This window comes from Callorhinus ursinus, unplaced genomic scaffold (assembly GCF_003265705.2).
Source record: "Callorhinus ursinus isolate GAN/ISIS: 27379988/994484 unplaced genomic scaffold, GSC_fseal_2.0 scaffold19, whole genome shotgun sequence".
In the NCBI taxonomy this organism is placed as follows: domain Eukaryota; kingdom Metazoa; phylum Chordata; class Mammalia; order Carnivora; family Otariidae; genus Callorhinus; species Callorhinus ursinus.
The window spans coordinates 16,474,177-16,482,062 of NW_027397081.1; positions in this window are offsets into that span (position 1 = coordinate 16,474,177).

The window sequence follows — 7,886 nt, forward strand, 5'->3', positions numbered from 1 at the left end:
ATGTGCCTTTATTTGCTGTGGGTGGGCTCCCCAGGTCATATACCTTTTTTACTCACTTTCAAATGGCCAAAAATAAGGCTGTTTTTTCGAAGAGTGCTTTTCTAATCTTCCTTGGGAATGACTAGCACCTCCCAGCCTGCCTGTCCCCTGCCATGAGAGGGCTTCTGGACCCTGTCACCACAGACTACCCTGCCTGGTCTTAGGGCATGGGGATGAGAATTAAAATTCCCTGAGACTTTGGGCTGATGTCACACTCAGGCAAAGCCCACACTCCCCCTCATTCCAAGCGACCCTCCCCCCTCCCTCCCCACCACAGTCACTTGTCTGGCAAGGGTCTCAGGGTTCTGTGTACCTCAAAATCACTCAGGAGCGCAGTTCATTAAATACATGTCCAGGGTCAGCTATTTGAGAAACACCCGGATAAGGCTTTATTTTCCTAAAGAGGCCTTTGTGCACTGTGAAAAAACTACGGGGAGGTAACGTATCTACAAGGAACGCTCATTTCTCTGGTACTTCCGAGTTGACGAAGCGCCTTCATACCAAGTAGCTCATCGGCTCGTTGTAGCAATTCTGCGACACTTTATGGATGTGGCTCACCAGTAAAATTATGTGACTTGCCCAAGGTCAGACAGCTAGTTAGAGCGCCCTTGGGATCCAACCCTCAGACTTCTTACTCCACACATGCCTACTAACCCTAATGGGTTTATCAGTCTGGCCCCCTAGAACCCTAGAGAGCACAGCTCACCCGTGGGGTGGGGAGAGGGGGCGCAGTATGAGGTGTGCAGCCCCCACTGGGGGGGCAGTCCTGCAGTAGCAAGCACTGAATATATGGGGGTATGCACACCGGTCCCCTGCGACTACAGTTGGCAGGAGCAGGCTCCTGCTTGGTCCCTTTGGCCAAGGTAAGCAGGGCTCTGGGTGGGAGGCCGGGACCCTGGGCCTCATGGAAGCCTCTTCAGGCCAGAGAGCCGCAAGTGGTACCAGGTACTCCCTGGCAGGATCACCCCAACCTGGGCTGGGCCTTGCCATATGTTCCATGGGTTTTCTTCAGGTTCCTCTCTCTGCAACCTTAGTCAACGAAAGTCTTGCCCTAGAACCTAGATATGATTTGAGCCACCAAGGAGCCTGGCAAAAAATAGGGCAAGGACTGCTCCTAAGAAGCAAAGCTTGAAGGGAACAACGCCTGTAAGGAATGGGGGTACCGGCCTCGTCCGAGCTGTGTGCAGTCTGGGGTAGGTCACCCCCGTCGCCAGCCCCCAGTTCCTCATCTGTGAAGACGCGGTCGCCTCAAAGTGCTTCCAGACCCGGCGATCGGTGTGTCCTTGCTGGCTGGCATTCTCCCTCGTATTGTTAGGCATGTGGCACTGGTGGATGGTCGAATTGTCCGTGACTGGCTCTTCCAAGCCATGCTGTAGAGAAATGCTAAACATGGAGCGTTGCAAAGCCTAGTACTTGGTAGAGACTGACAAACTGCCCTCCAGTTGGGGCCGTCCCAGTTTACACCCTCACCAGCAAGTGCATGAGAGGCCCGTTTTCCCACATTCCTGCTGCATCAGTCGGGGTTCTCTAGAGAAAGAGAAACAATTAGGATACACACAGATTTATAGTAAGGAGTTAGTTCACGTGATTGTGGGGTCTAGAAAGTCCAAAATGCTGGCAGCTTAGGCAAAAGTGGATGTTGCCGTCCTGAGTCTGAAATCTGCAGGGCAGGTCAATTGTCTGGAAATTCAGACAGGATTTCTGTTACATACAGTCTTGAAGCAAAATTCCTTCTTGGGGGAACCTCTTTTTGCTCTCAAGGTCTTCAACTGATTGGATGAGGCCCGCCCACATTATCAAGGGCAATCTCTCTAAAGCCAACTGATTGTAGATGTTAATCACATCCACAAAAATACCTTCACAGCAGCATCTGGACTCGTGTTAGACCAAACAACTGGGCACCGTGGCCTAGTCAAACTGACGTGTGAAATGAACCATCACACCTGCTATCACTTGATCTTAGTGTACGGTGTTGGCCATTTTGACCTTGAGAAACGTTAAATAAAGCATTCCGGGGTTTCCTCTCAGATCTCAACTATTGACTAAAGCCAGGTAACAGGTAGCTCTGCTGGTTGTTCCGGTTTGCGCCCCCCCCCCATTCATTCCCTACATTCCTCTGCTCTGCTCTGCTCTGTGCCCCAGGACACCAACCTGTGGATGGCCTCACCTGGGCCCCTTTACCTCGGGCTCAGCCAGTGAGAAGCACCAGAGATCAGAGGGCAGGACGAGAGGAATTTCCGGGCATATATCCCTGCTCCTTGCTGCTTCTGGACCACACCTCTGCGCTGGCTTCTTTCCTCCAAGCTCCAGACCTCCTTGGGCTCCTAGACCACGATTTCCTCCGCCTGCCTCTTCAGCCCCAGCCTCTCAGCGTCCCGACTCCCTGGTTCCCTTAATCCTGCTCGCGCCTCCGTGAATCAGCAGCACCTGCATTAAAGGCGTTCCTCGTGTTGCGCTGATTCTGTTTCCCCGCAGAGACCCTGACTGCTCAGACGGCAGTCCAGGCTGGGGACCCAGAAGAATGGACAGTGGGAAGGAAGAAAGCAAAAGGGAGGTGAAGGAAAACACAGGCTCACGTGGCAGGGACTCAGTGCATCCCTTCTCCTTGGAGAAGAGCCTGGCCTCGGCGGGGAGTGGGGTTCAGATGGAGCGAGGGAACGAAGGAGCATCACAAACCGCCTCAGAGCCCAGGCCCGGCGGGTGTGGTGTCCACCTCCCCTGCGGTGCCCCGCTGCCCGCCTCGGCCGTGGCTCCGGCTATGGGTCGGGCTGAGGGAGTGTCCTGACTCCTGAGCAGGGAGAGGTGGGAGGAGGGGCCGCTCCATTCGTGGCTCCCCTTCTCCTGTGTCATGGGAAGCGGGCACAGACCACGGCATCTCTGCTGGGCCTGCATGCCCACAGGCCTTTCCCGATCCCCTCCTGCCGTGATGGTGCGGGAGGTGCCCCCCTCTCCCCAGACCCCAGGGCTCCGAATGCCAGCCCTCCCCCACTCCTCCCTGGGGAAACTGTCCCCTCGCTCCCTCCCACCTCTCTTTCCTGCCTTCTTCCCATCAGCCCTGGGAGGATTTAAATCTTTCCCACCTCCAAAACAGAATAACACCTCATCCCCAGCTCCTCTCCACCTCTACCCCATTCCTCCGTGTGTCTTCAGTCATGCTTCTTGCCAACATCCTCTTCCTCAGCAATTCCCAACTTCGCTGCCTCGGCCCAAGGCTGTGCTGCAATCCGCAGTAGCAAGATGTCTGTTCCCGACACCGGTGAACTACTCCCACTCACTCAGGCCCTCCCTCACCCGGGCTTTCCCGCTTCTGGCGCTCTGTGACGTCGCCTCCGTTGCTTCAGGGACTCGGGTGTCCCACTCACCTGCCGGCCTTCGCTGGTACTGCTGACACCCGCTCCCACTTCCTTCCCCTCTGCTGGGGGTCCCAGCTCGGAAGCTGGTCCTCGAAGAAGCTCTGCCTGGTGCCCACCCCCAGATTTCGGTAGGTCATGCTCCATAGCAGGCCCCCATAGCACCCCTCCATTTTTCAGTTAGAGGACATGCTCCAGTATCAGGGACTTGCCTTCCCTGTTTCCCGCCCTGTGAGCATCACCAGACTGTGAGCTTCCTGAGGACAGGGTCACTGTCCGGTCTCCATTTTGTTTCCGGCCCCTAGCTTAACACACAGCGCCGGTGGGTACTCACTACACTCTCTGAATGGATGAGTGGGGGAATGGCCGCTGACCTCCTATGTGTTGGGGTGTAGCTCAGAAGCCCCGGAGGGCACTGTGGGAGGTAGGACATTTTAACCAGCAGAGCTGTCCAGCGACAGGATGGCCACCAGACAAGGCCAGGACTCCTGTCACTGCACTGATTGGGCTAAGGCTGGCTGACTCAAACTGGGGTTCCACGGCAAAGTCTGGCATTTGATGGGGAGCGCAGGCCAAAGATCCAACAGCACTCTGAAAGCAAGGTTCAATATCTCTGCCGTGCCTGGCACTGGGGCCCTCACCCGTAAGTCCCCCAGCTACGGAGGGGACACTCAGGGCACCACAGCGGTGAGATGTCTCCAGTCTTGCACGTGAGGATGCTCGCGCCGAGGGCACACGCCCCCGATCACCGCAAGAGGGCGCGCTGGCCTTAGACTTGCCCCGAGCAGGCGGGTGGACCTGGAGCCTTACCTGTTCTGAAGTAGATCCCGAGAGTCCGGAAAGGACTGAGGCAGGGTTCTGCTGAAGGTGTCATCAGAGTGGCCAGACCCAGGCCCAGTGCAGTCCCCGAGACCAAAAAAGCTCATTGGAAGACAGTTGTTGTGCTGTTTTAAAATCAAATCTGTAGGGCGCCTGGGTGGCTCAGTTGGTTAAGTGACTGCCTTCGGCTCAGGTCATGATCCCAGTCGGCTTCTCCCTCTGATCCTCCCCCCTCTCATGTGCTCTCTCTCTCTCTCTCTCATTCTCTCTCTCAAATAAAATAAAGTCTTAAAAAAAGTCAAATCTGTATCATTACTTTTTTTCAGAATGTTCAAGTGCAAGTGAGCAGTGAGTTTGTGTGTACTCCTCCCTCTAGAGGTGAGCGAGGGGTTGGTATTGGTGGGGGGGGGGGTGCGTGTCCAGGGTTGGGGACTCAACATTAGGGACATCAGGGACCCGGAATAGCTCAGTGTCCTGACTCCCTTGTCCTCTCTGGTCCACTCCCCAGAAACAGTGGCTTTATCCTGGTTCCCAGAGCACCTCTCACTTTGTCACCTGACGCTAACCCCCCCACCCCCATTCTGCAATACTCCTCCTGGCAATGGAGCCATCAGATTGCCTCTGAGGTGTGATTTTAAAAGAGGCTTGCAAGTTCTTCTTGGCCTCTTCTTTCCTTCCATCTGCTCTTTTGGGAAGCCTGAGCTGGGATCCATTCCTTTCCCTGTGGTTGCCCCAAGGCAGGGAGCTGACCCCAAACCCGTATCCCCACGCTCTGGGCCCTACAGCCCATCTGGCAGACAGAAGGAGCTAGAAGGGACTTGTTGTTTGGTGGCCTTCCAGGATGCCTCCCTCCCCACCCTTCTCCCAACCCTGACAACTCAATCCAGCTGACATGACAGGAAATGAGAGTGAGCAACAGGGCCCACAGCCAAAAAGGCCACTTCTCTTTGCCGAGGCGCAGAACAGGGCCAGGGGCCCACCTCCCTCCCCTAAGCACCTTCTCTCAACGGGAGATAGTGCAACCAGCAGTGTGTCTGAAAGGGGAGGCTGGTTCCTGGAGGCTTCTGTCCTTGAAGCAAAAGAAGCTGAGGGCCTGCTCAGGTAGAAATGGGGCCTCGGGAGCTAGTGACTTCCAAGGGGATCAGATGTCACCCCAGGAAGACCAGGAGGACCTGGAGCAGAGTCAGAGTTGATCACAGTTTGGGGACTACAGTATCCTGGAGTAAGGTTTTGGCTACTCTCTGAAAAAGTCCTCCAGCTGTTGAGAAAGGGTGGGGGTAAGGGAAGCAGGGAGTGCTCATTTGCATTTCATTTGCATAGGCCTCTTTTGATGTCCAAAGGCAATGAAATTTCCCGTCCTTGTTTCTTTTTCCCTTTCTTTCCTCTGTTCCTTTTCTAACCTCCAGGCAACCTCCTATCTCTTCTCTTTCCCACAGCTTTTCTTCTCCCAGGCCAAACAGAGAACAGGGATTATTAGGCCCAGGGTTTGGCACCTTCCCCGGGATCTCCCATCTGCTCAGAACTCAAAAAGCTGGTTTCATGGAGATTCTGAGTTCTGGGAAAGAGGGAGGGATAAAGAGGTCTTTTGCACTCCCGTTCAGTGCATCTAATTGAAATGGTCATCAAGCAAGTCAGAGGGGGAAGGAATAGAGATTGTCCGGCTTTGCCCATTGCCCCATATTTGCATGCCACTAACACACCCGACCCGCTAAGACTCTGGAAGAGCATATGAAGGAGGAGCAGGGAGAACAGAAAGGTCTCTGCTCTGATGTGACTTATATCCACTTGCCCCGGGAGGCAAGTTCCTCCCCCTGTGGACCTGGGTTCCTCTTATGAATGATAGTCTAGATTCCTTCCACCTCGAGTGACATGATCACAGAAGAGAAGGGGAGACTCCAGCATAGGCACTGGAGGGTAGGATTAAAAGCACCAGCTTTAGGGACACCTGGGTGGCTCAGTGGGTTAAGCGTCTGCCTTCGGCTCAGGTCATGATCCCAGGGCCTGGGATGGAGCCCCACGTTGAGCTCCCTGCTCCACGGGGAGCCTGCTTCTCTCTCTCTCCCACTCCCCGCTTGTGCTCTGTCTTACTATAACTCTGTCGCTGTCTCTGGCTCTCTCTTTCAAATAAATAAAATCTTTAAAAATAAGAAATAAATAAATAAAAGCTCCAGCTTTGGAGTCTGGCAGACCTGTTCTAACTCCTAACTCTGCCATCTACTAGTTGCATTAACCTCCCTGAACCTCGTCTATAAAAGGAGTCTCAAAATTGTATCTTCCTTCTAAAGGTGTGCTGAGTAAATAAGAGGGTACATGCCCAGCATGTAGCACCTCTCTTTGGCAGATAGGAAGCACTCAATATTTATTGAATGAATGAGTCCAGGGATGCAGGTGAGGTAATGTCTGTCACCCTCTCCCCACCCCCACCCCCTCACCCTCCCATCCTCCCACCCCCTGTCTGGAATCCAAAGCTGTGCTTCCAACTGTGAACCTTCAAGGTCCCACCTCTGCTCAGTGGTTCGCCATTCCCAAGAGCTCTGCCCCCACCTCATCCCCAGGGCCCCAGGATCCTAGCCTGCTGGAACTAGAAGACCCTTGGAAACCATTAGTCACATGCCACCACCCCCTCCCCAATCCCGGGCTTCTGGAAAACCAAAGCCCAGAGAAGAAAGGTAACTGCACATGAAACGAGAAACAGCAGGTCCCAGATATGGTGGTCAGAGAATCAGACCCTCGGTGTACACAGCCACACGGATGCTATGCAAATTGGCATATGGAAATCATGAGCATACGGGGGTACATAAGCTGTGTGCAGGCATTTTTCTAGCATGATGGTAGGCGAAATACGGTTGTAGATAAGAAAGGTACCTCAGGGAAGGAGCCAGACCTGGAGTGGTGGAAGGAAGGGAAGGAGGGAGAAGGGGGTGGGAGGAAGGGACAGGGTAGAGGTGTCCTGAGAGGTATCCCTGGGTTCCGGGGGCCTCCAAGAAGCCTTTACTGATCACTTCCTCCCCCAGCCAAAGAATCAGGAGGAAAGTCCTCTTCCCTCTTGCCAAGAGTGGGAAGAAGTGTTGATGTGAGTGGCGGAAGGTGGTTCGTATGAATCCGAACAGGGACTTACTGGGCACTTCCTACTCCTCCACGGCCTCTGTGGCACCCACTGAGCCCTCCCCCAAAGCCTGGGTGTCCCGGCACTGAGGACAGGCAGCCAATTAGTTAACGACCGGGAGGCAGGGTAAGAAAAGTCCCATGGAAGCCACCACAAGGGCTACCAAGCACACTGAAGCGTTATGCTAATCTAGTAAAAGATCAGATCATTTCCAACTCCAGAAAGGAGGTGGCGTTTGAACTGTGCAGAGGGAGTAACGTGCAGTGTTTCAGAACAGGAGCCTTGGTACTTCCTGGCTGTGCAACACCGGGCAAGTTCCACTCTCTAAGCCTCATTTTACCCACCTGTTAAGTGGGAATAATAGGAGTCCCATTTATGAGTTGTTATGAGGACTAGACAAGATCGGAAGCCTTTAAAGTGTTGGTTAGCACAGTGCCTGGCACAGAGCGAGAGCTCAATAAATGCTGGATATTATAATAGGGATCATTGGGGGTGGGGGGTGGGAAATGTGTCAGATGGAAAGAACACCCGTAAACACGGCAGAGAGGCAGAAAAGCTCAGGACCTGTTCTG